General features: G+C 36.2%; 1 protein-coding gene and 1 long non-coding RNA gene across 3 annotated transcripts in view; one reads left to right on the top strand and one right to left on the bottom strand.

Annotated features, from left to right (window-relative positions):
- Positions 1-18,482, bottom strand: part of LOC139083943 (uncharacterized) — a 28,104-nt gene extending 9,622 nt beyond the window's left edge. Inside the window, exon 1 of the long non-coding RNA XR_011541106.1 lies at positions 18,274-18,482. This is a non-coding gene — a long non-coding RNA (uncharacterized lncRNA). The remainder of the gene's footprint in view (positions 1-18,273) is intronic.
- Positions 1-20,108, top strand: part of TMEM135 (transmembrane protein 135) — a 240,996-nt gene that overhangs the window by 75,790 nt on the left and 145,098 nt on the right. The window lies entirely within an intron of this gene.

Below are 20,108 nucleotides of genomic sequence, written 5' to 3'. Positions count from 1 at the left end.
ACACATCGCATCTTCTTTATCCATTCGTCAGTTGATTGGCACTTGGTTTGCTTCCACATCCTGGCTATTGTGAATAATGCTGCAATGAACATAGGGGTGCATAAATCTCTTTGTATTGAAGACTATTCTTTTGATTAAAAAAACAACAACTATTTGTATTAGTTTACTAGGGCTGCTGCAACAAATTACCACAAACTAGGGTGGCTTAAGACAACAGAAATACATTTTCTCACAATTCTGGGGGCTAGCACCTGAAATTAGGGTGTTGGCAGGGCCATGTTCCCTCTGCCGTCTCTGGGGAAGAATCCTTTGTTACCTCTTGCAGTTTCAGGTTGCCCCTGGCAATCCTTGGCACTCTTGGCTTTTAGCTGCATCATTCTAATTTCTGCCTCCATCTTCACATGGCCGCCTTCCTTGTGTGTATGTTTCTATATCCAAATCTCCCTCTCCTTTCTCGTATAGACACCATTCGTTGGACTTAGGGCTTACCCTAATTCAATATGACTTTACCGTGATTACATCTGCAAAAGCCCTGTCTCAAAATAAGGTCACATTCACAGGTACAGGGGTTACGATTTCAACCTAATTTTTAGGGGGACAGTACTCAACCTGTAATTCTATTTAAAAATATAAAAACCATTCTTTGCTCCTGGGCCATACAAAACAGGTGGTGGGTGGATTTGGCCCATGGCTGTATTTGCTAACCTCTGCTCTAGCCAGCGTTTTTTCATTTATTCTCTGATTGAACATCTTACTGTTACTGGGAAACAAGGTGAGAGTTAACATGTATTGAGCCTCTGCTATCTTCCAGACATTTTGCTGAGTGTTTTGACATCTTTTGTCTTGTTTAATCTTCAAGCAACCCTATAAGGCAGTTCTTATCATTACCATCAGCAGCTTAGGAAACAGACTGAGAACGTTGCTAAATTAGCTTTTCAAGCTCACATCACATAGGCAGCAAATAGTGAATCTAGGATTTGAATCTGCATCTGAAAGTGAGTGACGTTAATGTTTTTCTTTTTCTACTATATCTCTATAGTTTTTGAGTATGTAGTGACTTCATACTACTCCTTGGAGTAGATCCATAATCCCTAATCTTTGTTTTAGCTCTTCGCTAGGTTGATGCACGTTCACAGTGTTTCATATGTTTATTACAGTTACTTTGGTTTTGTGTAACAGAAACCGATTTGGTTAGCTTAAGACAAAAATAGAGATTAAGGGAAGGACATTGAGATGGTTCACAGAATTGAAGGAAGTGCTAAACAATCAATCTCAGGAAAGACTGGAACCAGGGCAGCCACCGGGAACTCAGCAGTAGGACCTTTTTTTAATTGACACTCTTGTTAAAGTGACTTGCCTCCAACATCCCTACCCCACTCCCTTCCCCCTTGCCTTTACCCTAAAATTTTAAATCCTTTGCGGTGAGAATCTGATTGGCCTAATTTGGATATAGTGTATCTGATCCTGGATCAAACAACTATGGCAGGGTCAGGGACAGCAAGGGAAGCAGGCATAGCCCAAATGTGACCTCTGGATTATTCTTCATAAATTAAACAGCATCCTGAGTTTTGCCAATAACATCTTTTGCATCATACACGTTCATGAGGCTCCTGTGTGCACAGAGGGTCAAATGGAATAATCCCCATTTAATACGTGGTATGTGTCATTGTTGTTTCCTGGTCGTGTACCTAAGTCAGTGGCAAGTCTGAATTTAGAAATCTGGGGTAAGTTATATTCTCCTCTGCTCCCCCATGGCACTTAGTTTATGATTCTGGAGAGGCAGTGTCCCTCGCTTGCTCATCCCTCCTTTCTTGTCTCCCTTTTTCCCTTGCTCTTCCCCTTCTGCTTCTCTTCTCTGTCATTACACTGGTAAGCTCTTCTAGAGCTGAGATTTTATTTTAGTCATATTTGTGTTCTAATGAGCCAGATCCTGAGAAGAGCTTGTGAAAGTGTGTTCAGGGAGAGTGAACGGTAAGTAAATAGGCCTCTAGATGGGAGCAAGCTGGGTACTTTTGATTTGTAGCCAGGAAGTTATGGCTGGACAGACTGGCACAAAATGAGGTGGGAAAAATAGGCAAAGGATATTCATATTTAGGATATTGTGGGCCATAGTGAGGAATTTAGACTTTATTTTACGTTTAATAGAGAACTTTTGGAGACTTTTAAACAGAAGAGTAAATGATATGATTTGCCTTTTAAAATAGTTGGTCTAGCTGGTTTGGGAAGAAATAATTGTAGGGGAGAGGGCAGCAGTATTGCAAGCCTTGGGGCCAGTTCTCAGGCTGTTGTAGCAGATTTTAAGATCTCCCGAAAATTTAAATTTCAAGTAAGGTTGATTAAATTAAACTTTACAGATAGTTTATTTAAGTGAAGATACATTTTGGTTAGCCTCTAAAATTTATACTAATTTGTTTTACTCTTTTACCAAAGCAAAATTTGTAGTCAGTACATGGAACATATACCTTCTCTTTCAGTGCCATCCCCCACCCTCACCCTACCCCCGCCCAGCCCCATGCCTTTTCTCCTCTATCACTTGTTTTCAACAGTGGTATGAAGAAACAATATTATATTGAGATCTACTATGAGGTATGCTTAGTAAATTTTTACTTGTACTAGTGAACATATTATGATTCTTTAATCATAACTGTCCCTGAATTGCATCCTGATATTCTTTCTTGAGTGGGATACAGAGGAGTGATCTACAGCTAGCATGACATTAATTACCCATAATCTTGTGAACGCCCATGGTTCCCACCTTAGGGGTCATCGTTCAAAAAAGATTGAAACCCCTGTTTCAGATGAGAGGTAACTATTTTATTTGTTTATTAATCATTTTAGTTTTATTTCAGTTAGAAATTATCTTTTAAAATTAGAACATTTATATGAAAGTTATTTGTTAATTTTAAAGTGCTATACAAATATAGAGTATTTTAATTCACAGGATCAATATAAATCTTTATTGATCACTTTGAAAAATAATTATAATTCACATCTTTATCAATGGCCTCTTGAAACTTAATTTTTGTGTCTCTTTAGAAGTCTGGACTATTGTGCCTATACATAAATGTATATTTTTACATGTATGGTAGCATCAGAAACTTTTTATCTTTTATTTCACTTTTATCAAATATTTTAAAATATTTTACTTAACAGTTGTTGATAATTATTAATCTTATCATTAAAAAATGACAGTTTAAACCACCATAATTAAAACAATGACATTATTTAACTTTCTAGCAAAAAATTTAGTATATTATATTCTGCTTTTCTTTTGAGAAGGAAATTTAGTCTTTGCTAATAGCGTATCGATTTAGAAGTGCTATGGTTTTTTTTTTTTTCTGTTTTTCATGTATCACACTAGATATCTACACACTTGGGGGAGAAAGGGACTTATTGATTGTTTGATTATGAATCTGATATTTTTAAAAAGACACGTTTTCCATTTTTGGTGTTAAAAATTGCTAAAAGAATAAAGTCCCTATGAAGTGCAGCCTATGCGTGTTTGGAAGTAGTAGAAAGGAAGCATTACATTTAAAGAAGGCTGGTTTTAATTTGTGTAGGCATATATACTGTATGTGTTTATAAAATTTATGTTTGGATTCTGAATTCTTATTAGAGTAATTTATGGTGGAAATAAAAGTCAACAGCAGAGGCAAACTAGTACAGGAAATGGTGAGAAATTGTGGAATTAGGGGGAATGATTAAGAATTGGGATCTATTACATTCTTTTTAAGAACACATATACAAGTGTAGATAAAAAAGGCTAAGTTCATTTACCATATATTTATTAACAGCCTGGCCTGGTAGAAAGCAACATTGATTGAGCAATTTTGGATTTTTTCCAACTCCTGTTTACTTTGTTAAAACCATAACAAGGCAATCTGGTTCCTTTTGACTTAAGACAAAGAATTCAATATTGCGGCACTGTTTATAGGTTGTTAAATATTTTAGTTTGGTGTCTGAGGATAATGTTTAGCATTGTGTTCAATTAGTGTGAACTAACCAGTTGAAGTGCCAGGTTCTTAAATGTCTTACTTCAATTAATACAAAATACTAAGGGCCCCATTCATTCCAAGTTGCTTGCTCCATGGGTGCCAGCCACACAGTCTCCATAAGCAGGCTTTTCTGGGGACTAATCAAGACTCACGGCCTCCAGGTTTTGTGGCACTGGCGTTTCAGTATCTGAAACATCACTTTTTCTTTTTATGAGCTTCTCTTTTGATCCCAAGTTCTTTCTCCCATTTTAAGTTGTGCATGGAATTGAACTTGTATGATACTGTAATGTAGTTAGAAATAGTTGTAGTATGGTCGAGAATACTGGAAAGTTATAACAATAAATAAACCCAAGTGAAACTTTATGCCTATTTAGGATATTGCTCTTCAGTAGACAAAACTTTCACTCAATTAAGGACAACAATAATGTTGTTTCTTGCTATTGGTGTTAGGGCCAGATGTTGGTAAAATGGTGAAGTAGGCAATTTTTTTGTTTGGTACTCTCCCACCTTTTTTTCAGCATCTCTGTTCCTATTTCTGTTTTTCAGCATCTTTGTTCCTATTTCTGTTTTTTCTTCAGGTGCATATCCTTGTCAGCTAACTTTTCATAAGTTTCCTGTATCCAAAGATGTTTACAACTTAATGCAAATGTTTGTTAATGAGTGAAAAATCCTGAATGTGCAACAGAATACAATAATGCAAATGTGGTTTCAGGCACTGTGAGAGGAAATGAAAATCTGTTTTGGAGGTGAGAGGGACTTTCCACATCTCTTAAATCCAAATAGGCGTAAGTGCTCTGACTATCTGATCATGCTGGACCTGCAGTCTTACTTTGGCTTTATTGTGTACAGTCCCAGTTATTCTCTGAATTGGTTATGTAGATGACGGAGAAATTGTATACTCTGTATAGAGAGTTGTATAGTCTGGTAAAACTCTTGGCTTCTAACCTTTCATAATCTCCTGTTAAGAATATTAGAGCCAGAAAACAAAACTGTAGCCCCACTACACTCTGATGACACCTTTTTTCCTAGTCTTAATTGTGTGTGTGTGCATGTTAGCATGTATAATTGCATGTGTGTGCATTATGTGAGTACACATACTTCCTTCAAACCTTCTACTCCTCTGACCTGAGATCTTTGCTCCAGCTATTTAAACTCTCTGGATACTCTTTTTTTCTTATAGGTTTCTGTTGCTTGTAATAAGAGGATCTTTAGCGAGCAAGTGTCTGTGATTTTCTTGCTACCAAGAGAAGGCTAAGGAAATGCTTTTGATGACTGAGTTACCACCACATGTATGGCACCATTAAGTAGGTAGTCAATAAATATTTATTGGAGAAAGGAATAATTTCACTTCAAAGTTTCTTTAGATACTTTGAGGATACTTGGTGAATTTTCTTTTGTTGTCCCTGAGAAAAATATTGCTAGGGAATGAGAACTGTTATTTGTTTCTAGAATGGAAAAGTTGTTTTTTATTGGTTTTTAGCCGTTATTAGAATGTCATCTGAATAAAAGAGAAAATTTTACTTCTTTCTTTCTAATCTGGATGCCTTTTATTTCTTTTCCTTGCATTATTGCACTGGCTAGGACTTCCACTGTGATATTGAATAGACATCGAGCTGATGTCTTGACTTGTTCCTGATCTTAGAGGGAATGTATTCAGTCTTTTCACCCTTAAATATGTTAGCTACAGATTTTTTGTAGATGCCCCTTTTCCATTTGAGAAAGTTCCCTTCTATTCCTAATTTTTATAAAAGTTTTTATTATCAAGAATAGATGTTGGATTATGTCAGATGTTTTTTCCATATCTGTAGAGAAAATCATGTGGTTTTCTTTTCAGTCTGGTATGGTGAATTACATTGCTTGATGTTTGAATGTTAAGTTAATCTTGCATCCTGAAATAAACACCACTTGATATAATAGCCTTTTTATATATTGTTGGATTTAGTTTGCTCATATTTTGTTATGCATATTTATGTCTGTGTTCTTGGGGGATATTGGTCTGTAGTTTTCTTGTAATGTCTTTGTCTGGTTTTGCTGTCAGGGTAACAGTGCCCTCTCAGAAAGAGTGAAGTAGTATTCCTTTCTTTTCAAATTTCTGGAAGAGTTTGTGTAGAATTAGAATAGTTTCTTCCTTAAATGTTTGTAAGAATTTACTAGTGAAGCCATCTGGACCAGGAATTCCTTTGTGGGCAGATACTTTACCATTTCAGTTTTCTTTATAGACGTAGGGCTATTTGCGCTGTGTCTTCTTGTGTGAGCTTTGGTAGTTTTTGTCTTGCAAGTGATTTGTCCATTTTATTTAAGTTGTCAAATTAAATTGTCATAAAATTGTTCCTATATTCCATGATCATCTTAATTTCTGAAGAATTTGTGGTGATATCACCTCATTCCTGATAATGGATGGAATTTGTGCCTTCTCTTTTTTTTCAGATTATAGTCTATCTTGGGAAATGTTTTGTATGGATCTGAAAAGAATGTTTATTCTGCTTTTGTTTAGTGTAGTGCTCTATAAACATCAATTAGGTTAAGTTGATTGATAGTGTTCTTCCAGGCTTTTATCTTTGCTGATTTTCTCTCTACTTTTCTGTCAGTTATTGTAGAGGGGTATTAAAATCTCTGACTATAGTTGTGGCTTTGTCTTATTTGTCCATGTAGTTGTATTCATTTTTGACACGTGTTTTCAATTTCTGTCTTTAGATTCATAAACATTTGTTATGTCCTCTTGATGAATTGACCCCTTTATTATTACGAAATGGCCTTTATATCTGATATCATATACTGATATTTAAAATAATCACTGGCAAGAGGAATGGGATTAGATTATTGATGTAGTTAAGCTAATAGCCTTGTAAAAGAAGGTGAATTACCTAAACAAAATAAGCATTTTGTTAGAATAGAGGAAGGAAGTGAAGGAAGGTGGAGGGATGTTGTATAGTCATCTAACGATTATTTATTGTGTGCTAATCTTACCTACTTTAAAAAAATTTTATGTGCTATTTAAATGAAAGGCCAAATTTCGATATAATTCTTTATTTGCCACTCTTGAATTTGAAATTAAACAGACTCAATTATTATAATATTTGGATCAATCCCGTTTAATGGTTGGAGAAAACTCAGCTGAAGAGTGACTCAACTCTATTATATTGTTTTGAAATAAAATTGAAGTCTAACTCTAAATATCAGCATTTGTGTTTTTTTGTTTGTTGTTTTCCTTTCTTAGTTTGTTTTGACTCTAAGTCTAAAAGGATAACAATGTTGGGAACCCCCCCCTCCCCAAGCTTTTCTTTAAGTTTCGTTATGTTCAGAGAGGAAAAGCAGAACATAACATGGTATGTTATTTCATCATGTCACATTGGATAGAATATGACAGAACATATATTTACAAAAGTACACTCTTCTTTATAGCCAGATGACTGCTATCAATTTGGAAACAAACCATCTGCTTATTGTTTAAATTCCTGGATAACTTACCAACCCACATCTATAAACAGAAGTAACATTCTTTATAACCTTAAAACCACTGCTAAGGTCCATTGTCTCCATATGTAATGCATATTTCCTGTGTACTGAATGAAAACAGATTATGACATTTATGATGTCTAAAAAGATCAAGTTCATTTCATTAACATGAAAAGCTAATGGATTATACTTTCACCATTTGAAGTTGTTATAATACAGTTTGGGACATATTTGTTCACACCTTGGTAAAGCACATAGCCCCAAAATATTAATAAATAAGTGCTTACTTGACATACTCCAAACCACTATTTACCCATTAGCTCTTGATTCTTGCATTCATTCAACATGTGCTGACTGTTTCTCAGGTGTTAGGTGCTAGGGGTATAAGGATGAGTGAAATACAACCTACAGTCTAGTGAGAATTGTAGATGAATAAGTAATTACTATAATAAGTATTGTAAGTATAATACTATAATAAGTTTTGCTTATTTGAAGTAGTATACATTTTTGAGAGAAAAGAAAGATTCAAGGATGACTCAAGTTTCTGCTTGGGCAAATGGTGGATGGTACCAGAACACTCACCTGCAGATGAGGTGAGATTGGTGATGCTTGTTTGCCGATTGCTCGGTTTTTATACCTAGTCCTTATTTTCCTTAATTATCAAGTTAAGTGTATGTTAGAGCAATGGTTCTTAAATGGTGATATGTGTAGAATTTTTTATGGAATGCATAGTTTTCATAGCAATTTACTCTTCTTGCATCCCTAAGTCTTCCTATGAGTGTAACATGCAGGCTCTATTTGTCTTATCTGTCCTAGATTATTCATCTCTTGCATTTATTGTTGGCTTTAGTGTTACTGCTCATTTTCTTCTGCTTTGGTCAACCTCTACCTCTGCCTCTAGTTTATGTAAATTTAAGATGACATCTATATCTAAAGGAAGTAAATATCCTTCCTAAAAATTTTTTCATTAGGATAGTACCCAGCTTTTTCCTAATGGTTGGTGGGAACTAAATTACCAATTAATTGAGAACTGCTTTGGGGAGGGAGACAGGTGTGCATTCTTTTTTAAAAACAGCTTTATGTTTAATGGATGTCACCTGTTTTAAGTACACAGTTGGATGAGTTTTGACAGATGTTTATAGTCGTGTGACTACAACCATAATCAAGATATAGAATATTTCTCTCTTCCCTAAGAAGTCCCTCTTCCTCCTTTGCAGTCAGTTCACTTCCCCATGTCCCAGCCCCCAAGCAATCAATAACCTACTGTGACTGTAATTTTGGCTTTTCTGCAATTCATATAAATGGGCGTATGTTTTCATTTCTCTTGGGTAGATACTTAAGGATAGAATTGCTGGGTCTTATGGGAAGTGTATGTTTAGCTTTATAGGAAACTACCCAACTGTTTTCCAAAGTGACTGTATATTTTTGTATTCCCACCAGCAACGTATGAGAGTTCCAGTAGCTCCATATTCCTGCTATCACTTGGTATTGTCAATTTTTTTACTTTTAGCCATTCTGGTACGTGTGTAGTGGTATCTGATTGTGCTTTTTTTTTTTTTGAGGAAGATTAGCCCTGAGCTAACATCTGTCGCCAATCCTCCTCTTTTTGCTGAGGAAGACTGGCCCTGAGCTAACATCCATGCCCATCTTCTTCTACTTTATATGTGGGACACCTACCACAACATGGCCTGCCAAGTGGTGCCACTTCCACACCTGGGATCCGAACTGGCGAACCCTGGGTTGCTGAAGCGGAATGTGCGCACTTAACAGCTGTGCCACTGGGCCAGCCCCTCATTGTGCTTTTAATTTGCATTTCCCTAAAGATTAATGATATTGAACACCTTTTTGCCTGTTCTATATATATATATATATGTGTGTGTGTGTGTGTATGTATGTATATGTGTGTGTATATATATACATACATGTATATACATATGCAGTATATACATATACAGTATATACATATATATGAATATTTATGCATATGTGTATGTATCTTTTTTCCTTTTTGAGGAAGCATCTTTTGGAATTTTTTGCTCATTTTAATTTTTTTGGTTGTGTGTCTTATTTTTGAGCTGTAAGAGCTATTTATTCTGCATGCAAGTGCTTTGTCAGATATATATTGGTAGCTATTTTCTGTTGAGTCTGTAGCTTGCTTTTTCATTTTCTCAGTTGAATCTTTCAAAGAGCAAAAGGCTTTTAATTTTGATGAAACACATTTTATTAATTTATTGTTATCTGATTCTGTGTAACAAACCACTCAAAATTTAGTGGCTAAAAATAGCAATCGTATTTACTTTGCATGCATCTGCAGTCTGGAAAGGGCTGGCCCAGAATAGCCCATTACTGTTCTACTTGACATCGGCTGGTGCAGCTTGAAAGCTAAGGGCTGGGATCATATGAACACTCATTCACATGAATGGCGCCTGGGCTGGGAGAACTTGGCTAGCTGTATGTTCAGATAGCGGCCCTCTCTCTGTTTCTATGTAGGTTTTGTAGGATGGTGCTTTCAAGGTAGTTGGAGTTCTTACATGGTGTCTTGGGGCTCCAAAGGCACGTGTTCAAAGAAAGTGTGACTGCCAGGCAGAAGTTACTTTGCCTTTTATGATTGGGCCTTAAAATGAGCATGACTTCTGCCTCATTATGTTTCAGTTACGGTTACAAAGGTCGTTTCGAAGGTCCCAGGTTCAAGGAGAGGAAACATATGACATATGGAGGAGAGTCAGTTTCACATTTTCAGAAGCACACGTGGGATAGGATGTATATTGGTGTGGCCATCTTTGGATAGTACAATCTGCCATAATGAACTTTTTCTTTAATTTTTTCTTTTTCTTTTCTTTTTTTTCCCCTGTGTAACATAGCTTTGCCTAAATGAAGATTATCAAGTGTTTCTTTCCAGTATTTCCTCTAGAAGTTTTATAGGTTGAGCTCGAACATTTAAGTCTGTGTTCTATTTTGCGTTAGTTTTTGTGTGTGGAGTGAAGTGTGGGTCAAGGTTCATATATTTCTGTTAGGAAATTCAATTGTTTCAGCTCCACTGGTTGAGAAGAGTACTCTTTTCCCATGTACCTTGATATCTTTGTAGAAAATCAACTGAACACACAGTGTAGGTCTATTTCTGGATTCTAGCCTTACGCTGATACCACACTGTATTGATTACTGAAGCCTTACGATTAATCTTCAAATCATGTAGGATAAGTCTGTCAGCTTTGTTATTTTTTAACATTGTTTTGGCTATTTTGTGCTTTTAACATTTCAATATAAATTTTATAGTCAGATTGTCAATTTCTACAGAAATGCCAGGATTTGGCCTATAAGCCATAGTTTGATGATCTCTGGTCTAAAGAAATCCATTCCTTTTATGATGAATGTTTGGCAATGTAAAGTGCTTTCTTTCCTTTTTTTTTTTTAAAGACTGGCACCTGAGCTAACTTCTGTTGCCAATCCTTTTTTTTTTCCTTCTCCCCAAAGCTTCCCAGTACCTAGTCGTATATTCCATTTGTAGGCCCCTCTGGCTTCTCTGTGTGGGATGCCACCTCAGCATGGCTTGATGAACGGTGCTAGGTCTGCGCCCAGGATCAAAGCTGGCGAAACACCTAGGCCAACACCTGCTGGGAAACACCTGCTGAAGTGAAGCATGTGAACACAACCACTCAGCCACGGGGCTGGTCCCTAAACTGCTATTTCTTAGCACGTGGGATTACTCCGTGTCAGTTTTTTGTTTGTGATGAGGAAAATGTTACCTTCGACCTTCTAGGCTGAAATAAACATTAGAATTCAATCTATGCAACCATAATGTTTTACCTCTCCAGAAAACTGTCTAGAGTTGCACCTTCTACCAGGTGTCTTTCAGTTGTCTCTGTAATAGTCAGATGATATTATTGTAGTATGAAGATTAATCTCTAAGCATATCACATGGAGATGCATTAAGTTTATCATGTATTTTTGAGTTTCCTACTAGATTATAAATTTATGTTGGGGATGGTGAAACTTCATCTTGGCTTCAAAGTAGAGCCAAAATGCGCTCATTCACTACATATGTACTACGTATGTACTTTGTTATGAGGAAAAGGTATGTTATTAGAAAGCAAAAATTTTATGTGCATTAACAAATATTATTCCAAGGGTAGCTTTTGGAGAGTTGATGTGAGGTTATTTTTTAAATTTAATTTTCACCTTGCATAATTGGCACACAGAAGAAAGGGTATGTCCATGTCATCTAATATTCAGAGCATTTATTGAGATCACTGGGATATGAATACAAATAAAAGCTATTCTCTGTTTCCGAAGTAAATGTGGTTCAGAAAGCAAAATACATTTGTAATGTATGCTATTGTAGAAATATTTATATTTAGGAGGAACATTTATTCTTTACCGTGAGGGGGCAGGGAAAGCATAGTAGAAGAATTCTGAATTGAATCTTGAAATTATGTTTTTTAATGTAATCTCACAATCTCTGTCTTTTAATTGATGTGTTTAGATTAGGAGTCAGCAAACTACAGCCCACTGTCTGCTTTTTAAATGAAGTTTTATTGGAGCCATGTCTGTTCATTGATTTATTGTCTCTGGTTGCTTTCATGCTGCAATGACAGACCTTGTAGAACCTGAAAAGCCTAAAATATTTATTTGTCCTTTTGCAGTAAAGTTTGCTGACTTCTGATTTAGATCATTTATATTTAATGTAATTGCTTATATTGTTTGAAATAGGTGCACTATCTTTTTACTTTTTTGTTCCCTCTGTTTTGCTTCTTTCTTCCTCTTTTCTTTCATTCCTTGGTTTGTGAATATTTTTTACTGTTCCATTTAAATTTGTCTGTTAGATTTTTGGCTATATCGCTATGCATTACTTTTTTAGTGGTTCGTTTAGTGATCATAATATACATGCTTAATCTTTTACAGTCTACTTAGAATTAATATTTTACCACTTCTACTAAAATGCAGAAGGCTTACAACCACACAGGCCTCTTTATCCTCCCCACTTATGTTACAGTTCTTGTATATATTAGGTCTGTATACCTTGAAAATTTCATCAATGTTATTTTTCAGCAGTCATTTATATGTTAAAGATCTTAAAAGAATGAATACAAGCTTTTACATTTACTCAAATTTTTACCATTTTCTTGCTTTTATTTCATTCATGAAGTTTCAGGTTTCCCTCTAGGATTGTTTCTCTTCTACCTATAGAAATTTCTTTAGCAGTTCTGCTGGTGGCAGATTCTCTTAGTCTCTTTCACATGAGAATGTCTTTATTTTGCTTTCATTCCTGAAGGATGTTTTTGCTGGATACAGAATTCTGGGTTTCTAGTTTTTTTGTTTTGGAGCTTTAAAGATGTTCTTTCTTCTTGCTTCCGTGGTTTCTGCTGGCAAATCTATAATCATTCTAATAGTTGTTCCACTATATGTAATATGTATGGTTTTTTTTTTCTATTTTCAAGATTTTTTTCTTTTTATTTGGATTTCAGCATTTTGTTTATAATGTGTCTAGGTGTGGTTTTCTTTGAGCATATCTTACTTGGGGTTCCTCAGCTTGAATCTGTAAAAGTATGTCTTTCACCAAGTTTGGGAAATGTTCAGCTATTATTTCTTCAGACGTTCTCTGTATCAGTGTGTTTTTTCTCTTTCTGGATCTCTGTTAATACAATTGCTAGATGTTTTGCTATTCTCCAACAAGTGTCTGGGGCTCTTTTCTTTTCTTTTTTTAATCTTTTTTTTCTCTCTGTTCTCTAGAATGGATAATTTCTATTGATTTATCTTCAAGTTCGCTGATTCTTTCCTCTTTCATCTTCTTTCTGTTCTGAGCCCCATCCACTGAATTTTTTATTTCAGATATTATATATTTCAGTTCCAAAGCTTCCGGGTTTTTTTAGTGTCCTTTTCTCTGCCGAGAACTTTTCTTTCCATTCGTAGTATGTTTAACCTTACCTCATGGAACACAGTTAGAATAGTTGCTTTATAGACATTGTCTTGTAATTTCAACATCTGATTGTTTTTCATTTGAGTTTTGTTCTTTGCAGATTGGGTAATTTTGGATTGATCTTAGATGTTTTGAATATCATGTTGTGGGACTCTGGATCCTGTTAAAATCCTCTAGAGAGTGTTTTGTTGTTGTGTTTTTAGTGATAGTAAGTAGTCTCAACTGTTAGATTCAGACTGCAAGTTAGGTTTCATCTTCAGTGGGCAGTGGTTACAGTGTCAGTTCTGTGTTCGAGGCCTTTTCTATGCTACTTTGGGTCTTTCCCATCTATGTGCCACTCATGGGTCATTCTAGGACTTGAGTGGTGGTTTTACTTGTAGCTTTGCTCTCAAAGCCTTTGCTTTGCTGCTTGGGTCTGTTCTGTGCATGTGCTGATTATGCGTGAGCCCTGTGCTTGTGCCAGGTCAAAACACAGATTTACTTAGGGGAATCTCCTTTTCTAGCTCTTCCTTTCTGGAATTGTTCTCCCCCGCCCCCCACCCCCCATATTCTCTGTCTCATTGGGCCTTGTTCTTCTAGTCCTGTGCCCAGAAAGACTGTTTCTATCAGGGTTTTAAACTGCCTGCACTACTGTTATGACTACGTCCGGTCAACAGGGCCTGCCGTTGGGACAAAGTGGCTGAAAAAAACAATGAGGATTCTTCTTTTCTTCTTTGGGCTACAGAAGTCTCCTTTCCATATGACTTTGGTGAAAAAACCAGAATTCCTTTTCCACTTTTAACTACCTGCACTGTTGCTGCTTCATCTTATAACTGGGGCCTATCTAGGGGCAGAGTCAATAGAAAAAAGAGACAGAAAATCCTCCAACAACCAGGAATTAATTCCCTACATTTTCTGGCTCACTTGGACCTCTCTTCCCTGTTTTCTGGCCAGAAAGATAGAGTTTCTCTCAGAGGTTTTGCTCCCTGTGCTGCAGCTGCTGCAGTGCATGGGCCCTGAAGTTATGAATTATAATTAGTGAGCTGGAAAAGGGTTGGGTTGTAGGCAGCTGCCTGGAGAGAAGAGTGAGATGGTTTGGGGATATCACAAAGGTCTTGGTTGCTATGCTAATGCATTTGTGTATTTTGAATACATACATATTATTAGATTTGTATCATGCACTGCTTCTTTTGTGAGAAGCATATAGCTAATGCTCAGTCTTCCTATTTTTTATTTTGTATTTTTATCATCATAAGGAAGGAAAGCAGCTGGTGCTTAAAAGCCTCAGTATTTAAATCTTTTTTCTTCTATGGCCAGGATAAACAGCTGGGGAATGAATTTTGCATATGATTTCGGAAGACTTTTGCTAAATTAATCTTCTTGAAGTAATGTAAGTTTTCTGTTTTTTTTGGTTGTCTTGTCAAGAATTTTAGCATGAATAAATGGTCGTATGGCATAATGTGCTAATTATGGTTGACTGTTTTATATAGTACATTTTTAATTGCCATCTGGTGCAATTTTTAGTGGCAATCTGATGACTATTTTATAAGATAGAATTGGAATTCTGTATTTTCTTTGAGATAATAATAATACAATTATCATTTATTGAGCACTTACAGCTTTTCTTGAGTTATGTACCATTGTTATTGTTATTTTGCTAATGATGAGGTTGAGCTCAAAGAAGTGAAGTTGCTTGTGTGAGATCACACCTCTTACACATGGTGAAGCTAGAATTTGAACTCAACAGTCTGCTTCTAAAACCTACTTTCTTCATCTTTCTGCTATCTTGTTATATATTGCGTGAGGTGCTAGGAATACATAAATACATTATAATTCATGTCCTCAGGACCTCACTGTTTAGTTGGTGAAGCAGAACAATACAGAGAGAGTCATAAAACAGGACTGCTGTGACTCTTTGACATAGACTTTTGTTTTTCATATTCACAACTGTGATTAAGGCTCATTCATTCATGGTCTGTTATTAGTGCATTCCTTATTTTTACATTTGAAAAATCAAAATTAGTATTTCTCAAACATCTTTTCTTCTCAAGAAGTGCTGTCTTAAATTAGACCTTGGATTTATTATTTTACATTTATCTAGCTCTTTACAAAGCTTTTCACATATGTTAACACCTGCACTGACCACCACACGAAGACAGATGGATATTAGCTATCACCTTTTTACGGAAGGCCAGAGCTTAGAGAGTTTAAGTGACCTGCCTAAGGTTGTCCAGATAGTAAATACTAGTGGAAATAAGATAACCAGAATTCTAGTTGCTTGACTAATAGGAAATAAATATCTGCTAAATACAACTTTTGTATTAATATTTATAAACTGCCTGTTAAATTACCCCATTGTAGTCTCTGTAATATGATGCTTTAAAGTTGTTATAATCACACTGCTTTTCAGGGTAAAGTATATCAAATATATATTTCTTCTTGTTAATTTTACTTATTTTGTGTTGGTTTAATAAATTAAAAAGTATTGCACTGTAAGAGCATGAGTCTGTACTGAATTTTTATTATTTTCGCTTTGGGAGCTACTCAGTGTAGTACTGCATGTATTATAACATTTTATGTTATTTCACAATTCTGTTTTAAATCTGTTTTATCTTTTAGTGTAACAAAATTATTACTTTTTCTAACTTTGTATTTTTATTATTACCAAACAGTATATGTGCATAGTAGAAAGTTAAAAATAAGGAAAAACACCCAGAGGTTACTACTGTTATCACCTCACTGTACATGCTGGATCTTTTTTGATTTGCACACATACACACACAAACACAGGAATCCAATCCATAACTTTGCATTTATTACATCTAGATTTCGTGTCTCCTGTGTCTTTTTTCTAACACTCTTCTTGAAAGCAGTATCTCTTGATAACCTATTTTTAAACAAGGACCTATAGATGATTATTTTCCCTGCCACTGACAGAAAATGTTTGAAAATCTTTTTAGTATTAGTCATTTTAGTTGTTATCAAAACTCAAGGAGAGGGAAATTTCAATAAAGAATTTGCTGGTGGTAAATTTACCAATGCTGAGAATTAGCCCTGTAGCTCATTGCTTTTGACACTTGTTAGTTGTTGTTTGGGTACAAGTAAATTAAAAGCAGTCTCTTCAGTAGAAGTCAAAAGAATGTTGTGCACTCCAGTGCTTCCCTATGGAATCAAAGGAAGCTGAGCTGAATTGACACAACGCTGTTAGAATGAGACATCCTTAAAAATGTTGGCGGGAAGAGCTGATGAAATAAATCAATTTAGTTGGAAACAAAAGATTGAATTTGGTATTCTTCTCCTGGAGAAAGTGCAGAAAAAGAATTAGATCTTCAAACTGCGTTGGGTTTTTGAGACACAAAAAAGTAAGTAGTTTGATCTGGTTTAGACAGGTTGTTGCATACTTCATCCCAAATGCTTGCTGCCTCTGCCTATCCCCTTTTGCTCTTCAAATATATCCAGTAACTAACCTGACCTAGATGAGTACTGTTGATCACATCACTAGATTATAATCTGCTTTTTTTTGGGTATGTGGATAACCCCATCACTCCCCCTAAATGGCTTATTTTAACTCTCTCAGTGAATTATGAATTGGAATTTTAATCGTATTGTGCTGCAATCACAAAATTTAGCAGTGTTTGCCCTGAAAGTTTTTTATTTTCTTACTTAGCATGTAGACATTAACGCCCCACCCCCTTTTTTGGGTGGGGGTGTGTGTAGGAATGTTCAAAAGATGGCTATTCCTCATTTAAAAAATGTTAGAAAAATTTTGCTTTTATTTGTAAATTACATGCTGTATTTTACCAATACAGTTGAATTAATCCATTTAGTCCTTATCCTTTCTAGCCTTGCTCACTTTTCTTTGACAGTTCCGAAACCATGAATCCCTCTAGCTTTCTGATCCCGTAACTATGTGGATTTGTAACAACAAAGATTTATGATTTTCAACCTTAGCTGGGCTTTTATGATTGCTTGGCAGTTCTGTGTTCCATTCCCTTATGTTTTCCTTTTACGTGTGTTACATAGTCTCCTCCTGTCCCTAAGTCAGTGTCTTTGTCGTTCTTGGAAGATTATCCTGAATCCTAACTGAGAGAGGGAGAGCCAGAGGCGGAGAGGGGTTGGATAAGAGGAGAGAGAGGGGAGGGAGAGAGAGGGAAAACATTTACTGTATTTGCACCTTCTCCCTTTTACCATGGCTAACAGATGGCTGTGTGCTTTTGGTCCTGTCTCTTCTACAGGAATCTCTTTCAAGCACTATCCATTTTCCTTCCCGTGTCTGTAACTTGTTCCACCTTACTGACCACTACTACTTAGCCAATAAAAACCTGTTTAAATCTCTTCTATCCTAAAAATATCCTGTTATCAACTTTCTCTCATCTCTGCTCTTTCTAGCAACAACTCCATCTCATTCCTTACCTTTATTGTCAAGCTTTTTGAAAGAGTTTACTCATACTTTGACTTTGTACCCTCGTATTCAGTCCTCAACTCTTTTCTTATATGCACTACTCTGTTAGAATTGTAAAGTATTTGATCTCTTTGTGAAATTGCACACTATTGATACCTACTCCATTAAAAGTTAAAAAAGAAGTTTGATCAAGGATTTACATGTAGTTTAAACAATCAAATAGTATGCTGCGAAGCTAGCAGAAAAAGAGTAGTACTCTTTTTCCACCTCTTCCAAATGCCTGATTTCCACAACCCAAAGGCAACCACTTGCAACCCTTTCCTTATTTCTTCTGATATTTAATTCCTTATATCTGAATTACATGTTTACACTGCTATTTATATTACACTGATGTTGTCCGCAGCCACAAAGTGCAAGGAATGACAGGTACTGCCAAGGCTACTTGATTGTTTAAGCAGTCAGAGTTTATTGATAAAGGGGAACAGAACGAGGAGCGAGGAAGCAAAGAACAACAAATCAGTACTTACAACATCCACAACACAGTCAGCCCGGGAGGTCCCAATAGTCTGTACGGCGGGCGGGAGTGCCGATTGTCCCGGTCTGAGGCAGAGTGTCCTCTCCTCCGGGAGACTCCCAGTTGTTCTCTGCTTATGAGTCCCTTTTATTCTAATGTTATCTGGGTTCTGACTCAGGGTTTCAGACATTTGGATCCTTTGAATTATTTCTTCTTATTCCCATGGATGGGATGTTTCTATCTTTTTGTTCCCACGGATGGGATGTTTCTATAGTCCAGTCAGGTGCCTGTCGGGGTGGCCAGCCCAGACAAGGAACATGACGCCAGACATTTTCTTATTAACTTGTGCCTTGGGGCCAGGGCTGGAGTGGCCGTCTCCAGCTCTGAGCCCAGACACAGTCTTTCATGTAGGCCCTAGATCCCAGTGTCCCTGGAAGGCGGGGAAGTCAATGAACTCTGTACAACTGATGACACTGATTTTGTACACATACGTCAGTTTTCTTCAGTTTTCCATCCCTCTCACCCTTTGGATTTCTTTAGATGTGCATTCAGTTTTTAAACTTAAAATTCTTTTCTTTGTTGTTCATATACTGTTTCTTAAACCTGATGTTTAGTAGAGTACCCTTTGACTTATATTTTTGATTATTGAAGGTTGGTAAGGCATTCCTCTTATGCCAGGTTAAAAACTAAAACCACATACTAAACAGAAGTTCATACTGTTCAGTATGGACAGTTGATACTGAACTGAACTTGTATCCTCTCTTTTCTCAACTATATTCTCATGCAATCTTTTTCGCTCAGCCTCACTGGCCATCTTACTCGTCTTTGAACAAGCCAAGCCTGATCTTATCTACTGGCCTTTGTACTTCCTGCTCCTTCTGACTGGAATACCCCTATTGTGCACTGAATGTTTGTGTTCCCCCAAAATTCATGTCAAAACCCTGCCTCCCAGTGTGATGCTATTAGGGAGGTGGGGCCTTTGGGAAGTAATTAGGGTTAGATGAGGAGTCCTCATGAGTGGGGTTACTGCCCTTATAAGAGTACAGAGAGAGCTTGCATTTCTTTGCTGTCCACCATATTAGGATACAACAAGACAGCCATCTAGGAACCAGGAAGCAGGTCCTCACCAGACAGGGAATCCTAAAGCTTTTCCCCAGTTTTCTTCTAAGTGTTGTTTTATAGTTTTACCTCTTACATTTAGGTCTTTGAATCCCTTTTGAGTTACTTTTTGTATGTGATGTAGGGTAAGGGTCTAGCTTCATTCTTTTGCATGTGGAAACCTAGTTTTCCCAGTATCATTTGTTAAAAAAAGATTGTCCTTTCCTCATTGAATGGTCTTGATACCCTTATTGAGTATCATTAGACTGTGTATACAAGGGTTTATTTTTGGGCTCTCTTTTCTACTTCATTGGCCTATATGTCTATTTTTATGACAGTACCACACTGTTTATTTGCTGTAGCTTTGAAGTAAGTTTTGAAATCAGGAAGTGTGAGTCCTCCAACTTTGTTCCTCTTTTTCAAGATTGTTTTGGCTATTTGGAGTCCTTTGGGTTCCATACGAATTTTAGGATGAATTTTTGTATTTCTGTAAAAAAGTCATTGGGATTTCGATAGGAAACGCGTTGAGTTTATAGATCCTTTTGGGTAGTATCAACATCTTAACAATATTAAGCCTTCCACTTCATGAACACAGAGTGTCTTTCCATTTATTTATGTATTCTTTAATCTCTTTCAGCAGTGTCTTGTAGTTTTCAGTGAACAAGTCTTGCTTCTTTGGTTAAGTTTATTCCTAAGTATTTATCTTATTTACTTTTTTGATGCTATCATAAATAGAATTCTTAATTTCCT

Source organism: Equus przewalskii, chromosome 6 (assembly GCF_037783145.1).
Source record: "Equus przewalskii isolate Varuska chromosome 6, EquPr2, whole genome shotgun sequence".
In the NCBI taxonomy this organism is placed as follows: Eukaryota; Metazoa; Chordata; class Mammalia; order Perissodactyla; family Equidae; genus Equus; species Equus przewalskii.
Note: the sequence above shows the minus strand (reverse complement) of the source record. Positions and strands in the feature narration are given on the sequence as shown.